The sequence below is a fragment of the Nycticebus coucang genome, chromosome 17, assembly GCF_027406575.1.
Source record: "Nycticebus coucang isolate mNycCou1 chromosome 17, mNycCou1.pri, whole genome shotgun sequence".
Taxonomy (NCBI): Eukaryota; Metazoa; Chordata; class Mammalia; order Primates; family Lorisidae; genus Nycticebus; species Nycticebus coucang.
In genome coordinates this window covers 32,288,407-32,305,978 of record NC_069796.1, presented here as the reverse complement: position 1 = coordinate 32,305,978, position 17,572 = coordinate 32,288,407, and the positions used below count along the sequence as shown (strand labels likewise).

Genomic DNA, 17,572 nt, shown 5'->3' with positions numbered 1-17,572 from the left:
GGCGCTGGCCCCATATACTGAGGGTGGCGGGTTTGAACCTGGCCCCGGCCAAACTGCAACAAAAAATAGCTGGGCGTTGTGGCGAGCGCCTGTAGTTTCAGCTACTCGGGAGGCTGAGGCAAGAGAATTGCCTAAGCACAGGAGGTTGCTGTGAGCTGTGATGCCACAGCACTCTACCAAGGGTGACAAAGTGAGACTCTGTCTCTAAAAAAAAGAAAAAAGAAATGTTTGTTGAACAAATGATTCAATGGCACACGAACACATGTACACACTCAACTTGACACATTGCACAGTCATTTCTGTACCTACATGCATACCTCGATAAGCACCTACATGCTTGTGTACATGCTAGCACACATGAAAACATGCAGGTAGGTTTGTGAGCACAGACACACAGATATGCACAGGATGGCCTCTGAGCCCTATTTTGAAGGAAGAGAAGATTCTCCTGTCCATTGTGAGAGTTGAAATGCCAGCTGGCCTAGCAGGACCTTTTTATGAATCCACAGGCATGCAGGCCCTTACCTGTGGGACCAGCAGCTGAGAAGGATCTAGGCAGGAAGGATGGGGCAGATCTGCCACTGAACAGGAGGCGGGCACCCAGGTGTTGGCTGCTGTTGGTAGAGCCGTTTACACACCTGCAAAGAATGGGCGCCAAGGCTGGGGGGCGGGGGGGCCTGCACAGATGTTGGAGGCATCCTCCGAGCAAGGGGAGATGAGCCACTGAAGTTTAGGCTGTGAATCATAACCCACCCTGGACCTTGGAAGAGGCCCAGCTTTTGGGCAACTGTCATAGAAATGAAGGGGGAGTGCTTGCTTCAGCAGCACATATACTAAAATTGAAATGATACAGAGAAGATTAGCACGGCCCCTTCGCAAGGATGACATGCAAATTTGTGAAGCGTTCCACATTTTTGACCTGCTAAACAACAATGACAGCTATAACAAAAAAATAGGCGGGCGTTGCGGCAGGAGCCTGTAGGCCCAGCTACTTGGGAGGCTGAGGCAAGAGAATCGCTTGAGCCCAAGAGTTGGAGGTTGCAGTGAGCTGTGATGCCATGACATTCTACTGAGGGCGATAAAGTGAGATTCTGTTTCAAATAAATAAATAAATAAAACAGAAAAGAAAAGAAATGAAGGGGGAGCAAATTAAACATACCACTGGGAAAGAGACAGGGCTGGGGGGCAGGGTACTGAGTAGAAAAGAGCCCTGCTTTAGAGTGGGAAGAGCTTGGTTTGAGTCTTACTCTGCCACTTACCAGCTGTGTGACCTTGGGCTGATTGGTAAGTGTCTCTGTGCCTCAGCTTTGTCATCTTTGAAATGGGCTAATGACACCTATCTATCGGGGCTACAGTGAGGATTAGGTGAGAGAATGGAAGCTTAGAAAAGGTGTTCCATAAAAGCCTACCAACCCATCCTGGGCCAGAATGACCAGAGAGCAGGTGAGAGTCCTCTCTAGCTGCCTCCCACCAGGAGGTCCACAGTCCAGAATCCTGCTCTGGGTGTGCTAATTCCTGGGAGGGTGTGGCCAGCGCTGACCTGGTCCCAGCCCTGCCTTTGGTGCTGACTTGCTGTGTGTGACCCTGAGTAAATTGCTTTGCCTCTCTGAAGCCCAGCAGTCTCATTCTTTCTAGCCTGGAGAATTGTGAAGCTCAACTATCTAAAATTATCAGGAAGGCTGGCATGGTGGCTTACACTTGTAATCCTAGTACTCTGGGAGACTGAGGCAGACTGATTGCTTGAGCTTAGGAATTCGAGACCAGTCTGAGCTCAGCATGGCAGATGGCCAACCCCGGGCCATCAGTGCAGGTCAATAGACAACCTTTTCTCTGAGCTGCCCACGCCCTGCCTTGACTCATTCCGAGAGAGCATTGCCACCAGGGCTTCTGGCCTCTGAATTCACCTCTGGTTTGGTTTCTGCTTGAGCAGCTTAGAGCAGTTTTATTTTTAAGTGCAAACCCACAGAGCTGCTTTCCCCTTTCTCTGATCCCCCAAAACAAACAAAGGATGTTGGTCTGCATTTTGGTTTGTTTTGAAGCTGAAGAGGAGAGTGAAGGAAATGGGTCACCTCAGGAGCTTTGAGGGTGGCCAGGCCAGGGAGTATGAAGGCGGCTAGGGAGGGGGGTGGCAGCCAGGGTGGCGCCTTCCTCTGGAGGGGAGGCTGGCCCCCCTCGCAATGGGCCCTTTCCCATGGAACTACTCACCAATAGGAGTGCTTGTTGTTGGGGCTCTTCCGGGGAGCAGGCAGAGGGGCCTGTGTGGAAGGCAGGCCCTGAGGCCCCTTGCTGTGTGACATTAGGCAAGGCCTGCCTTCTCTGAGTTTCACTTTCCTCCCTGTGATCTGAGGTGTGTCAGGCCCTGCTCTACCTGCCTCTCCCATCCCCTCTGGAGAGTGGGGGCTTGACACTCTGTGTCACTCATGACACTAACTTTAGGGCCCACCCTGAGCAGCCTTTCTCACTGAGAAAGCACTTTACATCACGCTGGGACCTGGCCATCAAGGCTGGCCTTCCCTGACCCTACACTCCCTCCTCCATCTTCCCACTGGTCAGGGAGCTCCCCTCCCAACTTGGGGTAGATGATCCTTGGATATGCCCCACCTGTGGCCCCTCCCATATGGTGTGTAGGTACCTGAAGCGGTAAAGATTAGGTCAAAGAACTTTCAGCAATAACCTCTTTTCTGGCCTCTTTCAAGGGAAGAAGTCACCTGATCAAGGTGATCTCCATCATGACCAGAACCTGCAGGTGACCAGAGATGCTCAGAGGGAGGCCCTGGTCAGCCAAGTCTTTGAACCACCAAGGGAAGGGGCTGGCAGTGTTTTCCCTTCAATGGGACAATGGCAGGGTGAGCAAAGTGAGAACATTTATTGCAGAACAAATGAACTGAATCCCAAGGACAGTGGTTTAAATTTCTTTTTAAGGTGGCGCCTGTGGCTCAAAAGAGTAGGGCGCCAGCCCATATGCCGGAAGTGGCGGGTTCAAACCCAGCCCTGGCCAAAAACTGCAAAAATAAATAAATAAATTTCTTTTTAAAGCTCCTCTGGTTTTGACAGTGTTTAATCTTTTTTAGTTTTAATCCTTCTAGTGAAAGTTACAGACCCACTCTTTGGGAAAAAAACGCACACACAGAATTTTGTACCTGATTTAAAGGGTATAAAATTCTGCCTCATAGCCCTTCCATAGTTAGTTTTAGGGAGAAATGACTTCCTAGAGTGACACCTCCTTCTCACTTGAGGATACTTATGGATAACTTTTTTTTTTTTGGCAGTTTTTGGCCGGGGCTGGGCTTGAACCCACCACCTCTGGTATATGGGGCCAGCGCCCTACACTTTTGAGACACAGGTGCCACCCTTCTGCTTTCTTTTCTTTCTTTTTTTTTTTTTTGAGACAGAGTCTCACTTTGTTATCTTTGGTAGAGTGTCTTGGCGTCACAGCTCACAGCAACCTCAAACTCTTGGGCTTAAGTGATTCTCTTGCCTCAGCTTCCCAAGTAGCTGGGACTACAGGAGCCTGCCACGTGCTCAGCTATTTTTGTTTTTAGAGACGAGGGTCTCACTCTATCTCAGGCTCGTCTCGAACTTGTGAGCTCAGGCAATCCTCCTGCCTTGGCCTCCCAAGTGCTGGGATTACAAGGCGTGAGCCACAGCGCCTGGCTGGTAACTGGAGTTTTTCTTCAAAGGGCATTTTGGAATCAATTTCTCCTTTTAAAGTGGGAGTGTTGCTCTCAGAGGTCTCTCTTCCGCTTGCCAAAAAGAGGGATGCGTGGACCCAGGGATGCGAAGCCCCCCCACTCCTAGGCCTGATCAGAAGGCCTTATTTGGCGGTTCCTGCAGCTCCTGCCGTTGAAAGGGGTGTACTGGCACTCTGGTTTTCTTAGCTGGCCACTCGTAAGTGTGTGAGGATGTACTCTGTGCCTGTGTAGGGGTCACTGCTTTGGGGACATCCAGCAGGCTACTAAGCCCTAAGTCTCCATCTGAGAGCAGTCTGGAAATTTGGAAATGCCTTGGAGTTGACATTTTTGCAGTTTTTTCGCTGGGGCTGGGTTTGAAGCCGGTACCTCTGGTATATAGGGCCGGCGCCCTACTCCTTTGAGCCACAGGCGCCACTCAACATTCCACACTTCTTTTTTTTTTTTTTTTCCTTTTTTTTTTTTCTTTTTCTTTTTTTTTTTTCCTTTTTTTTTTTTTTTTCTTTTCCGTTCATCATTGACCACTTCGGTCTCAGATTGTTTTTTTTTTTTATTAAAGGATTTTTTTTTTTTAAAGAGTTCACTGCTATTTATTTGTTTATTTGTGCAGTTTTTTTTTTTTTGGGCCGGGGCTGGGTTTGAACCCTCCACCTCCAGCATATGGGACTGGCGCTCTACCCCTTTGAGCCACAGGCACTACCCAACATTCCACACTTCTAAGGTGAATGAACTCCCCCAAACCTCCAGTGGCCAGAGGCTGGTGCTTGCTCTCCTAATTTTGACAGCTGCGAGCTGTGCCTCCTGCCGGAGAGGATAGGATATGGGACCCCCGACCACAGCCCTTCCCTCTTTTTTGTCCATCTTCTAGCGCCACCTGGTGTCCAATTCTCTAATAGCAACCAGCTCTCCAGCTGGCCCCAGTTGGTTCCCAGTAGCAACAGCAGAGAGAGCTTTAAACAAACAAACAAACAAACAAACAAACAAAAAACAGATGGGCGGCGCCTGTGGCTCAGTCGGTAAGGCGCCGGCCCCATATACCGAGGGTGGCGGGTTCAGACCCAGCCCCGGCCAAACTGCAACAGAAAATAGCCGGGCGTTGTGGCAGGCGCCTGTAGTCCCAGCTGCTCGGGAGGCTGAGGCAGGAGAATCGCGTAAGCCCAAGAGTTAGAGGTTGCTGTGAGCCGTGTGACGCCACGGCACTCTACCCAAGGGCGGTACAGTGAGACTGTCTCTACAAAAAAAAAAAAATAATAGGGCAGCGCCTGTGGCTCAAAGGAGTAGGGTGCAGGCCCCATGTGCCAGAGGTGGTGGGTTCAAACCCAGCCCAGCCAAAAACTGAAAAAAAAAAAAAAAAAAAAAAAAGAACAAATAATAATAAATACAGATGTTGGGGGACCACTCCTAAACCAATCAATGAATCATCTGGGGGTAAGAACCAGCTTCAGTATTTATTAGATACTGAAGTGGGTGTCTGTAGATGACACCTGTGTGAAGTAAAGTTTGGGAATTGCTGAAAAAGCAATAGGTTGGTTCACTAGTCCTTTCCCTAAGAGGAGAAATTCCAGGGTGCTCTAAAGAACGCGTCCCTTCCCTTGCTCTGAATATTCAGAGGTGTGCAGGTCAGCATGAGCATCACAATGGAGAATGTTGTAAATGAAGCATTGCGTCTATGACTGGGCACTCACATTAGTATCTATGGACATTTCACTGGGGATCCATAGTCCTTTATGGGCATTTGTTCATTTTGTGTCTTTATCTCAGTGGTGGTATTCAAAAGTCAACAAAAACACACCTTGGCTTACCTGGAGGGCTATTAACTGACTCTGCAGGTTTTGGTGTCCAAGGTAACTTCAGAATTTACTGCCCTAGTGATGCCAAGCAGAACTACTTTAATTGCCATGGGCTAATTAGCAAAGGGTGAAAAGACTTAGTTGATGAAAGACATGTTTGAGCCAGGCAAAGACTCAGAGAACATTCTAAAACATTTTACAACCAAAGGTTTTATTGCAGTTTGAACAAAGAAAAGACTTGGGAGAATTGAGTCATCTTTGCAAAAATCTTTTCATGTTGGCCGGGTGTGGTGGCTCACGCCTATAATCATAGCACTTTGGGAGGTCAAGATGAGAGGCTAGCTTGAGGTCAGGAGTTTGAGACCAGCCTGAGCAAGAGTGAGTTCCCCTGCCCCCACCTTTTCTACTACAAACAGAAAACTTAGGGCCGGCCATGGTGGCTCAAGCTTGTAATCCTAGCACTCTGGGAGGCTAAGGTGGGTGAATTGCCTGAGCTCACAGGTTCCAGACCAGCCTGAGCCAGAGTGAGACCTGGTCTCTAAAAATAGCCGGGTGTTGGGCGGCGCCTGTGGCTCAGTCGGTAGGGCGCCGGCCCCATATACCGAGGGTGGCGGGTTCAAACCCGGCCCTGGCTGAACTGCAACCAAAAAATAGCCGGGCGTTGTGGCGGCCGCCTATAGTCCCAGCTGCTCGGGAGGCTGAGGCAAGAGAATCGCTTAGGCCCAGGAGTTGGAGGTTGCTGTGAGCTGTGTGAGGCCACGGCACTCTACCGAGGGCCATAAAGTGAGACTCTGTCTCTACAAAAAAAAAAAAAAAAAAAAAAGAAAAATAGCCGGGTGTTGTAGCAGGTGCCTGTAGTCCCAGCTACTTGGAAGGCTGAGGTAAGAGAATCACTGGCCCAAGAGTTTGAGGTTTCTGGGAGCTATGACTCCACAGCCTGCTACTAAGGGTGACAAAGTGAGACTCTGTCTTAAAAAAAAAAAAAGAAAGAAAGAAAAAAAGAAATAATTATTATTTTGAAATAAATTTTTTTTTTTGAGACAGAGTCTCACTATGTTGCCCTTGGTGGAGTGCTGTGGCATCACAGCTCATAGCAATCTCAAACTCCTGGGCTTAAGCAGTTCCCTTGCCTCAGCCTCCCAAGTAGCCGTGTCTACAGGCACCTACCACAATGCCCAGGTATTTTTTTATTGTAATTGTCATTGTTGTTTGGTAGGCCCAGCCTGGGTTCAAACCTGCCAGCTCCGATGTATGTGGCTGGCGCCCTAGCTGCTGAGTTACAGGCACTGAGCCATATTTTGAAATAGTTTTAATGACCAAAATAGTTCAGGGAGTTATGATATACTTTCGCTCTGATTACCTTAATGTCAATAACATATTATCATAGTACAACAATTTATAAAAGAAATTAACATTGATACCATGCAGTTCACTAATCTCCAGGGGGTTTTGTTTGTTTTTATTTATTTTTTGAGACAGAGTCTCACTATGTCACTCCTGGTAGAGTGCTGTGGCGTCTTAGCTCACAGTTTAAGACAGGTTTAAGACAGTGGTTCTCAACCTGTGGGTCGCAACCCACATGAACTGTATTAAAGGGTCGTAGCATTAGGAAGGTTGAGAACCACTGGTTTAAGAAATTCTCTTGCCTTTGCCTCCCAAGTAGCTGAGACTACAGGTGCCTGCCACAATACCCAGCTATTTTTTTGTTGCTGTTGTCATTGTTGTTTACCAGGCGGAGGCCGGTGCACGTGGCTGGCGCCCTAAACACTGAGCTATGGGCGCCGAGCCTGTTTGTTTTGTTTTTTGAGACAGGGTCTTTTTCTGTTGCCTGGCTAGATTGCAGTAGTATCATCATAGTTCATTGCAGCCTCAAACTCTTGGGATTAAGTGACCCTCTTGCTTCAGCCTCCTAAGTAACTAGGACTACAGGCATGTGCCACCACACCTCGATAATTTTTGTTTTGTATTTTTTGTAGAGACAAGGTCTTGCCATGTTGCCCAGGCTGGTTCTGAACTCCTAGCCTCAAATGATCCTCCCATGTTGGACTCCTAAAATGCTAGGACTGAGCCACCACCCCTATCCCGAGCTGGGACTCTTTGTCCTGAGGGAATCTGTCCTGTGTAAGATGTTCAGCAGCATCCCTGGTGCCACCCAACAGATGCCAGTAACATACGCCCACACCCAACTTGTGACAATTAAAGGTATCCTCAGATATTGCCTAATGCTATTGGAGGATTGAGGGTCTGGTTGCCCTTGGAACTGGGTCAGAAAACCAGTCTGACACCAGTGGGAGTGAAATCTTTGCAGCTTGGGCTTAGAGTCATTTCCTCAGCACTCTCAGTTACCTCATCTGTAAATGAGGGAGGCTGATGTCTGTCTCACACAGGGGAAAACCTGTTGTGAGAATTTATCATTATTCCGAGGCCTTGCAGGTTTTAGGGTGACAGACTTGGAGCATGCTGCCCCTTGCTGGTGAGTAGGTGGGAGTGCACCCCATGGCCCATGGGCTCAGGGCCCTTGGGGAACAACTGTCCCTGCCGGGTGGGAAGCAGGTGGGTTGGCTGGTGAGGGCCTTCTCTAGCCAGGGAAACCCCAAATAAGTCCAGCTAGGGTATGTAGCAACCAGGGGAGTCAGTAGGGATGGGACATTTTCCTAGCATTTGGGTCAAATGTTTAGTGATGTTAAAAAACATTTGGGCCAGGCTGGGCACTGTAGCTTATGCCTGTAATCCTAGCCTTCTGAGAGGCTCAGGTGGAAAGATCACTTGAGGTCAGGAGTTCAAGACCAGTTTGAGCAAGAGTGAGACCCCGTCTCTACTAAAAATAGGAAAATTAACCAGGTATTGTGGTGGGCATCTGTAGCTCTTGGGAGGCTGAGGCAGGAAGATTACTTGAACCAGGAGTTGGAGGTTGCTGAGAGCTAGGCTGATGTCACAGCACTCTAGCTTGGGCAATAGAGCGAGACTGTCTCAAAAAAAAAGTTGGGCCAACTTCATTTATTTCCCTCTCCCTTTTCCCTAGAGATCTGAAGATCTCTTTTCTTAAGAATCTCCCAAATTCAGGGCTTGGCTGTATTGGTTTGCTTTGGGGCAGGAACCCAGAGGGTTGCAGTCATGTCTAGCTGCTTGCCTTGCAGTGACTCCCTGTGGCCAGTCTGGTGGTGACTCTAGGCAGTCCCGTCCTGGCAAGGCTCAGTGGAGAAGGCACAGGTTGGCCCAAGCTCACCATCTTCTCCTGAACTCACCTTCTTCCAATGCATGTGACTCAGTAGCGGCTGGACTGGCCCCTGAGTGGCACAGCTGGAAACATCACCTGCATCACTGAATCCCACTGGTTCTGCTTCTCCCCACCCCCACTGCTGCCCTCACTTTGTTTGAGCCACATTTGTTCTGTTCTATGTGTTGTCTGGGGTCATGCCTGTGGCTGCATTCAGCTGGGAGCTTGGCCTGGGCCAGAATCTTCTAGATAGCTTCACTGTCATGTCTGGTAGCTCTACGGGCTGAGGCCAGGGGTGTGAGGAGACAGCTGGGCCTCTCTTTCTAGCAGGGTAGCGGTTGGGCTTCTTATGTGTGTAGCTCAGGGCTACAAGAGCAGAGAAGGGAAGCTGCTTGGTCTAGCCCTAGAACCGGCCCAGTGTCCCTTACATAGTATTCTATCAGTCAGAGGAAGTCCCAAAGGCAGGCCAGGTTTATGGAAGGCTGGGTAGACTCCACCTTTTTTTGTTGTTATTTGTTGCATTCATTTAATTAATTAGTTAATTTTTATTTTTTAGACTCCACCTCTGAGGTTGAGGGGAATTGGCTGCCATCTTTGTAGACAGCCTCCCATTCCCCCTCTAGGTCAGGTCAGGGCAGGGCCCTTCATTAAATGCTCACTTGCTCACTTCATTCATGTCATCATTTCTGCTCAAAAATCACCCTCTTTCCTGACTGTCCTTAGTAGCCCCACCTCTGCTCTCTACATCCACCCTGCCTTAATTTTCTACATGGCACTGATCAACACTTGCCATCACATTCAACATCGGTTTGCCAACTCTTATTCTCTAGACCAGGAGTCCTCAAACTACGGCCCGCGGGCCACATGTGGCCCACCAAGGACATTTATCCGGCCTGCCGGGTGTTTTTGCTGCCCTGCCTGTCCTGCTTAGCAGCCAACTCGTCCTGCCCCGCAGTGCACAAGTGTGGAATGTGCCCCACACTCTCCCACTCCGCTCATTCTCTCTGTCTCTCCCTGCCCCTCCTTCTGTCTGTCTCTTGACTCCTCAGTCTCTGGTGTAATCAGAGGAGTCACCAGGTTGCCTGTGCAGAGCCTGTTGCTGCCTAAGGACCGAGGTAAGAACAAGTTAGGATTTATTTTTTTTTTGAAGTTAGGAGGTCTATTTTTTTTTTTTTTTAGTTTGCAGTTAGTAGGGCCTCTTTTTTTGCGGTTAAGGGGGGGCTTTTTTTCTGAAGTTAGGAGATTTTTCTCTTTTTTTGCAGATAGGGGCACCTTTTTTTTTTGAAGTTAGGAGAACCATTTTTTTAAGTTGGTTAGTTGGTTGGGGGTGGTTTCTAGGGGGGTTGCATCACAGTGATAACGCAAACAGTCAGCTCTCAGTGCTAATGCAAATTGTCAGTGCTCAGAGGTAATGCAAATAGTCAGTGCTCAGTGGTTATGATAATTGTAAGTGCTCAGTGTTAATGCAAATTGTTAGTGCTCAGTATTAATGCAAATTGTCAGCAGTCAGTGTTATCGCAAATGGTCAGTGGTCAGTGTTAATGCAAATGGTCAGTGCTCAGTGTTATTGCATGGGGGCCCCAAACTGGTAATCTGCCTAGGGCCCCATGGGAACTTAATCTGGCTCTGCAGACAGCTGAGGAGTAGGAAACCCAATTTAACTGCCAGTAAGTGCATTTATATTCTGATTGCTATCCAGTTGTGTATGATGTTGTATGTTGTGTGGTGTGTAAGCTCTGGTTCACACTGTTGTGATCTCTGAGCAGTGCCAGTTCAGCCATATGCTTGTACGGCTGAACTCGCATTAGATTTGGAAGAAAAAGGGCATATGTGCCTTCTTTTTTCCTGCAGTGAGAAGACCCATGCGATCAGATTCCTGTGCGAGTTCACAGATCACAGTGTGGTTTGCACAGGGTAGTGTGAACTGAAAAGGTGGTGGAGGAACTGGCTCTGTAATTGTGCTGGTACCCGCACCACACCAGTGTGAGCCTGAGGTAAAAGTGGAGTTCCACCATGTGGGCACTGGCGAGGCTGAAATGATGTGGACTGGCAAGGCTGCATTGATGGACACTGAGCAGACTGCATTGATGGGCAGTGCAGTCTATATGTCTCTGTGTGGGTTATTGCTGGTATATTGTTTTTGGAGCGCTGTATATATATATGTATATTGGTATTTTACTAATAGCAATTTGGAATCCCTAGGAAACAATGATATCAAGAAAGAGAAAAATTGAGTCGGAGTGTAGGATATTCAAAGAACAGTGGACTTATGATTACCTTTTCATGCAGTACAAGGAAAGAGCTGTGTGTTTGATATGCCAGAATATAGTGTCTGTGTTCTAAGAATACAATTCGCGTTGACACTATCAAACTCAACATAAAGATAAATATGATTGTTTGGTCAGAGAAGTGAGAAAAGATAAAATATTAAAACTGAAATATACATTGACAACTCAGCAAAATACTTTTGTGAAGCAGAAACAGCTAAATACTTCATCACTGTGAGCAAGTTTTCAAGTTGCCAAGCTAATAGCATGCACTGGCAGACCATTCGTGGAGGGAGAATTTGTTAAAGAATGCCTCCTTTCTGTTGCCAAAGAGATGTGTCCAGAGAAGGCTGATTTATTTAGTACAGTGAGTCTTTCAGGACCCTCAATTACACGAAGGATTGAAGAAATGGGAGACAATTTGCATCAGCATTTGCAAAACTCCACAAAAAAACTTTCCTATTTTTCCTTGGCACTCAACGAAAGTAATGATGTTCGTGATTCTGCACAACTTCTAATTTTTATTCGTGGGACGAATGACTATTTCGTAGTCACAGAAGAGCTTGCTGCACTGCAAAGCATCAAAGGAGCAACTACAGGAGAGAATTTTTATGAAAAGTTTTGCCAAACCGTGAATAGTTTGGAGCTGGACTGGGCAAAACTAGCCAGTGTGACAACTGATGGTGCTCCTAGCATGGTGGGGTCTAAGAAAGGAGTAATTGCTCACATTAACCAAGAGATGGACAAACATAACCATTCTCATCCAATAGCCATACACTGCCTCATCCACTAACAAATGCTGTGTAGTAAATCACTGAAGTGGGACTCTGTTATGAAAACTGTGGTATCTTGTGTTAACTTCATTACAGGTAATGCACTAAACCACAGACGATTTCAGGAATTTTTGTCTGAGTTAATGTTGCCTGTGAAGATGTTCTGTACCACACAGAAGTCCGTTGGCTGAATCGAGGGAGAGTTTTGAAACATTTTTATGACTTATTTCCACAGATTACAGCTTTTCTGCTTTCAAAATCTAAGAAGTACCAGAGCTCAATGATGCAGAATGGAAATGGCACCTTGCCTTTCTGACAGATGTAACAGAGCTGCTCAACAGTTTCAATGTGCAACTTCAAGGAAAGGGGAAGCTCATCTGTGATATGCAATCACATGTGAAAGCATTTGACGTAAAATTAGGCCTCCTCATCAAACAAGTGAAGGAGGAAAATTTCTGCCATCTCCCCACAACTCAAAATCTGTTAGTGGAAAATCCATTGGTTGCGTTCCCAAATAAAACATGTGTGGATTCACTGGAAAAGTTGAAAAAGGACTTCCAATTTAGATTTCAAGAGCTTCATCTCCATGAACAGGACATACAGCTTTTCCGTAACCCATTTTCTATTGACATTGAAAATGTGGATACAATTTACCAAATGGAACTGGCTGAACTGCAGAATTGTGACTCTCTGAAAGACGCATTCAAGTCAAGCAGCCTTCCTAATTTCTATGCATCTCTCCCCTCTGAGACATATTCTAATCTCAGGAACCATGCACCCAAAATGGCAACCATCTTTGGCAGCACTTATGTCTGTGAACAGACTTTTTCCAGAATGAAACATCTGAAATCTCCAACCAGATCTAGACTAACTGATGCACACTTGTATCACTTCTTACGACTAGCAGTGACAAATATGGAACCGGACATTGACCATCTCATTAGCCAAAAGCAGGCCCATAGTTCCCATTGAAATGCTGCTAAGTTGTTGATTTAACTTTACTTGTTCTTCATTTTAAATATTGTATCTGTTCCTGTTTTGTTTTTTTACTTCAAAATAAGTGCAGCGTGCATAGGAATTTGTTCATAGTTTTTTTTTTTTAAACTATAGTCCGGCCTTCCAACAGTCTGAGGGACAGTGAACTGGCCCCCTGTTTAAAAAGTTTGAGGACCTCTGCCCTTGACTGTAAGTGCCAAGAGACAGACCATGTCTGTTTTATTCACTGCTGAGTCCCCAACACCTACCAGAGTGCCTGGCTATGGCCAGGGCTCAATAAACATTTTTGGAATAAATGAAGGAAGGTTTCTAAGAACATTTCTTTCATAACTCTTTTTCTTTTTTTAAGACAGAGCCTCAAGCTGTTGCCCTGGGCAGAGTGCTGTGGTGTCACAGCTCACAGCAACATACAACTCCTGGGCTTAAGTGATTCTCCTGTCTCAGCTTCCCAAGTAGCTGGGAGTATAGGCGCCGGCCACAATGCCCGACTATTTTTTGGTTGCAGCCATCATTGTTGTTTGGCGGGCCCAGGCTGGGTTCGAACCTGCCAGCTCAGGTGTATGTGGCTGGCACCTTAGCCATGAATTTATTTATTTATTTATTTATTTATTTTTTTTGTAGAGACAGAGTTTCACTTTATTGCCCTCGGTAGAGTGCCGTGGCGTCACACAGCTCACAGCAACCTCCAACTCCTGGGCTTAGGCCATTCTCCTGCCTTAGCCTCCCGAGTAGCTGGGACTACAGGCGCCCGCCACAACGCCCGGCTATTTTTTTGCTGCAGTTTGGCCGGGGCTGGGTTTGAACCCGCCATCCTCGGCATATGGGGCCAGCACCCTACTCACTGAGCCACAGGCTCTGCCCGAGTTGATTTTTTTAAACCCCCAGGAGCTGATGCCAAACCCTAAATTTCTTCCATGATATTATGTAAGATCACAGCTTTTCTCTGAGTCTACTGTTCCAAGATCACTCAGGAGCTTGTAAAAAATACAGGTGCCGGGCGGCACCTGTGGCTCAGTTGGTGAGGCGCCAGCCCCATATACTGAGGGTGGGGGTTCAAACCCGGCTCCGGCCAAACTGCAACAAAAAAATAGCCGGGTGTTGTGGCGGGCACCTGTAGTCCCAGCTACTTGGGAGGCTGAGGCAAGAGAATCGCTTAAGCCCAGGAGTTGGAGGTTGCTGTGAGCTGTGTGATGCCATTGCACTCTACTGAGGGTGATAAAGTGAGACTCTGTCTCTACAAAAAAACCCCCCCAAAACTGCAGGTGCCAGCCACACTCCAGAAGTAGTAATGAAGAATCTCCAGAAGAGGGAGCCTGACTACCTGCTGGCCCCTCCAGCTCTCCAGGTGATTCTCAGGTGCACCACACTTTGAATATCCTTGCCTTTCCATTTCAATGCTCTAAGTTTGAATTTCTTGGGCTGGTTTATTTATTTATTTTTTTGTAGAGACAGGGTCTCACTGTACCGCCCTCGGTAGAGTGCCGTGGCGTCACACGGCTCACAGCAACCTCTAACTCTTGGGCTTACGCGATTCTCTTGCCTCAGCCTCCAGAGCAGCTGAGACTACAGGCACCCGCCACAACGCCCGGCTATTTTTTTGTTGCAGTTTGGCAGGGGCTGGGCCTGAATCCGCCACCCTCGGCATATGTGGCCGGCGCCCTACTCACTGAGCCACACGCGCCGCCCTGGTTTTTCTTTTAGAAGACCCTGAGTCTTTTAAGACCTTGGGGGCAGGCAGCACCCGTAGCTCAGTGGGTATGGCGCCGGCCACATGCACCAGGGCTGGTTGGGTTGAACCCAGCCCCGGCCTGCTAAAACAAAAAAAAATCTGGGTGTTGTGGCGGGCACCTGTAGTTCCAGCTGCTTGGGAGGCTGAGGCAAGAGAATCGCTTGTGACCAGAGTTTGAGGTTGTTGTGAGCTGTGACTCCGTGGCAGGACAACAAAGTGAGACTCTGTCTGAATTAAAAAAAAACAAAAAACAAAAAAACACCTTGGGGGCTTTATTTATTTCCCCAGAAAGATTTATAAACAAGAATCCTTTTCCATAGTCCCTGAAAAATGAGGCCCGCTCACTGATCTTCTGAGGCTCCTGGAGAGGTCATGAGGTCCGTGTGGCTGGGCACACCAGGTAGAGAAGCAAAGCTGGATTTATGTGCGTGGAATTGGGAGGTTTGTGTTGGGAGCTTAGGGAGAGAAGGGGAGTAACTTTAGTACAGTTAAGAGGAAGCAAGTATTTCCCCAGGGGTGAGGTGGAGCTGGGGAAGGGTGGGCAAGGGATAAAGGGCCTAATCTTCTTATGTAAGAGGTCGTGAAAGAACTTGTTTTGTAACCTGAGGGCAACAGGCTGCTAAGTTTAGATTTGAACCTGAAACTTTTGAACTTCAGAGGCATCTGAGGCTGCTGTTACCTCCGACTACGCTGGCTCTGGCAGGAAGGTCTTTGCAGGAAGGGCTTTGTCTTTGGCTTGGTAAGATGGTGGCATTAGGGTGGCGCCTGTGGCTCTGTAAGCAGGGCGCTGGCCCCATATACCGAAGGTGGCGGGTTCAAACCCGGCCCCGGCCAAACTGCAACAACAACAACAACAACAACAACAACAACAACAACAAAAAAGATGGTGGCATTAGAGGAAGGAGGGACCTATCAAGTTTTAGGAAAGCTACCACATCTCTAAGGAAAATCCTGATGGTCAGCCTTCTCTTCCCCTTCAGCTATCTCTCCTGCAGAAAAAGCCAGAGCAGGTCATTGGGGGGCATGAGAGGATAGGGTGGGGACACAGGTTCAGTGGGCAACTTGGCTACTAATTTGTTGTCTGTCTACCTGTCACTATAGTCAGGACAGAGGAAGAGGCTTTGGTGGTGGGGCCAGGAAGGAAGCAAGCACCCTGCAGCTCCTGGAGGAAGCCTTTGGGGGAATAAGAGCCAGTAGGTAGTAAGTAAGGTCCAGACCTCAAGCAGCCAGGAGAAACCACGAGAGGCCAGCACTCTTCAGAGGACATTTGTGTGTGTGTGCGCGCGCACATGGGGAGCAGCTGGGGTGCAGGGCAACCTTACCAGGGGTGCAGTCCACAAGACCACCCTCAGCGCTGACACCAACAGTGAAGTTAGTCCACAAGACCACCATTACTGCTGAGACCAACTGGAAGATTAGTGACTGATTGCCCATCAGTCACCTGCCTTTATGCCCTGGGTCATTCATCGTCTATTCAGTGATTTATTTACTCACCATTTACTTAATACCTGAGATGTGGCAGGCACTCTAGGAAGGACACAAGGGTGGACAAAGCAGAAGAGAGGTCTGCATGTACAAAGCAGTCCCTGCCCTCATGCAGCACTCTAGGGGGAACCTCAGGTGACCACCCTCACATTTGTCAACCTGGATAATAAAGAGAGGCTTTCTAAAAGAAAATGATGTTTATTTGGGGATAGGGCATTGCAATGGGAATACGTGGGAATACGCCACAATAAACTGTGTGTCTACAGGGAGGTAAAGGACGCCAAAGGTTTTTTTTGTTTTGTTTTTTTTTTATTTTTTGAGACAGAGCCTCAAGCTGTCACCCTGGGTAGAGTACCGTGGCATCACAGCTCACAGCAACCTCCAACTTCTGTGCTCAAGCAATTCTTCTGCCTCAGCCTCCCAAGTAGCTGGGACTACAGGCACCCACCACAATGCCCAGCTATATTTTGGCTGCAGCTGTCATTGTTGTTTGGCGGGCTCAGGCTGGATTCAAACCTGCCACCTTCAGGTGTTTGTGGAGGGTGCCTTAGCCGCTTGAGCCACAGGCGCCGAGCCTGTTTTGTTTTGTATTTTTAGACAAAGTCTCACTATGTTGCCCTTGGTAGAGTGCTATGGTGTCACAGCTCACAGCAACCTCCAACTCTTAGGAGGCTTAAGCAATTCTCTTGCCTCAGCCTCCTAAGTAGGTAGGACTACAGACACCTGCAACAAGGCCCAGCTATTTTTTTTTTTTTTCAGTTTTTTTATTGTTTGCAGTTTGGCCAGGGTTGGGTTTCAACTCACCACCCTCAGTATATGGGGCCAGCACCCTACTCACTGAGCCACAGGTTTTTTTTTTTTGTTGTTGTTGTTGCAGCAGTTGTTTAGCTGGCCTGGGCTGGATTGGAACCTGCCACCCTTGCTGTATGTGGCTGGCACTGTTACAACTGTGCTACAGTTGCCGAGTCTTTTTTTTTTTTTTTGAGACAGAGTTGCACTATCTCACCCTCGGGAGAGTGCTGTGGCGTCTCAGCTCCCAGCAACCTCAAACTCTTGGGCTTAAGCGATTCTCTTTTTTTTTTTTGCAGTTTTTGGCTGGGGCTGGGCCTGAACCTGCCACCTCCAGCATATGGGGCCGGCGCCCTACCCCTTTGAGCCACGGGCGCCGCCCCAGTTTAAGCGATTCTCTTGCCTCAGCCTCCCAAGTAGCTGGGACTACAGGTGCCTGCCACAACACTGGTGCACACAATACTGAGAACTCTTTTTTTTTTTTTTTGTAGAGACAGAGTCTCACTTTATCACCCTCGGTAGAGTGCCGTGACGTCACATGGCTCACAGCAACCTCCAGCACTTGGGCTTAGGTGATTCTCTTGCCTCAGTCTCCTGAGCAGCTGGGACTACAAGCACTCGCTACAGCGCCTGGCTATTTTTTTGTTGCAGTTTGGCCGGGGCTGAGTTTGAACCCGCTACTCTCGGTATATGGGGCCAGCGCCCTACTCACTGAGCCACAGGCGCCGCCCCACTGAGAACTCTTTTTTTTTTTTGTTTTTTTGGCCGGGGCTAGGTTTGAACCCGCCACCTCTGGCATATGGGACCGGCACCCTACTCCTTGAGCCACAGGCGCCG

General features: G+C 48.0%; 1 non-coding gene across 1 annotated transcript; it reads left to right on the top strand.

Moving 5' to 3' along the window:
- Positions 1-809: 809 nt before the first annotated feature.
- On the top strand, positions 810-916 carry LOC128569343 (U6 spliceosomal RNA). Its single transcript, XR_008375308.1, has one exon. It is a non-coding gene; the product is annotated as a U6 spliceosomal RNA (small nuclear RNA).
- Positions 917-17,572: the final 16,656 nt, after the last annotated feature.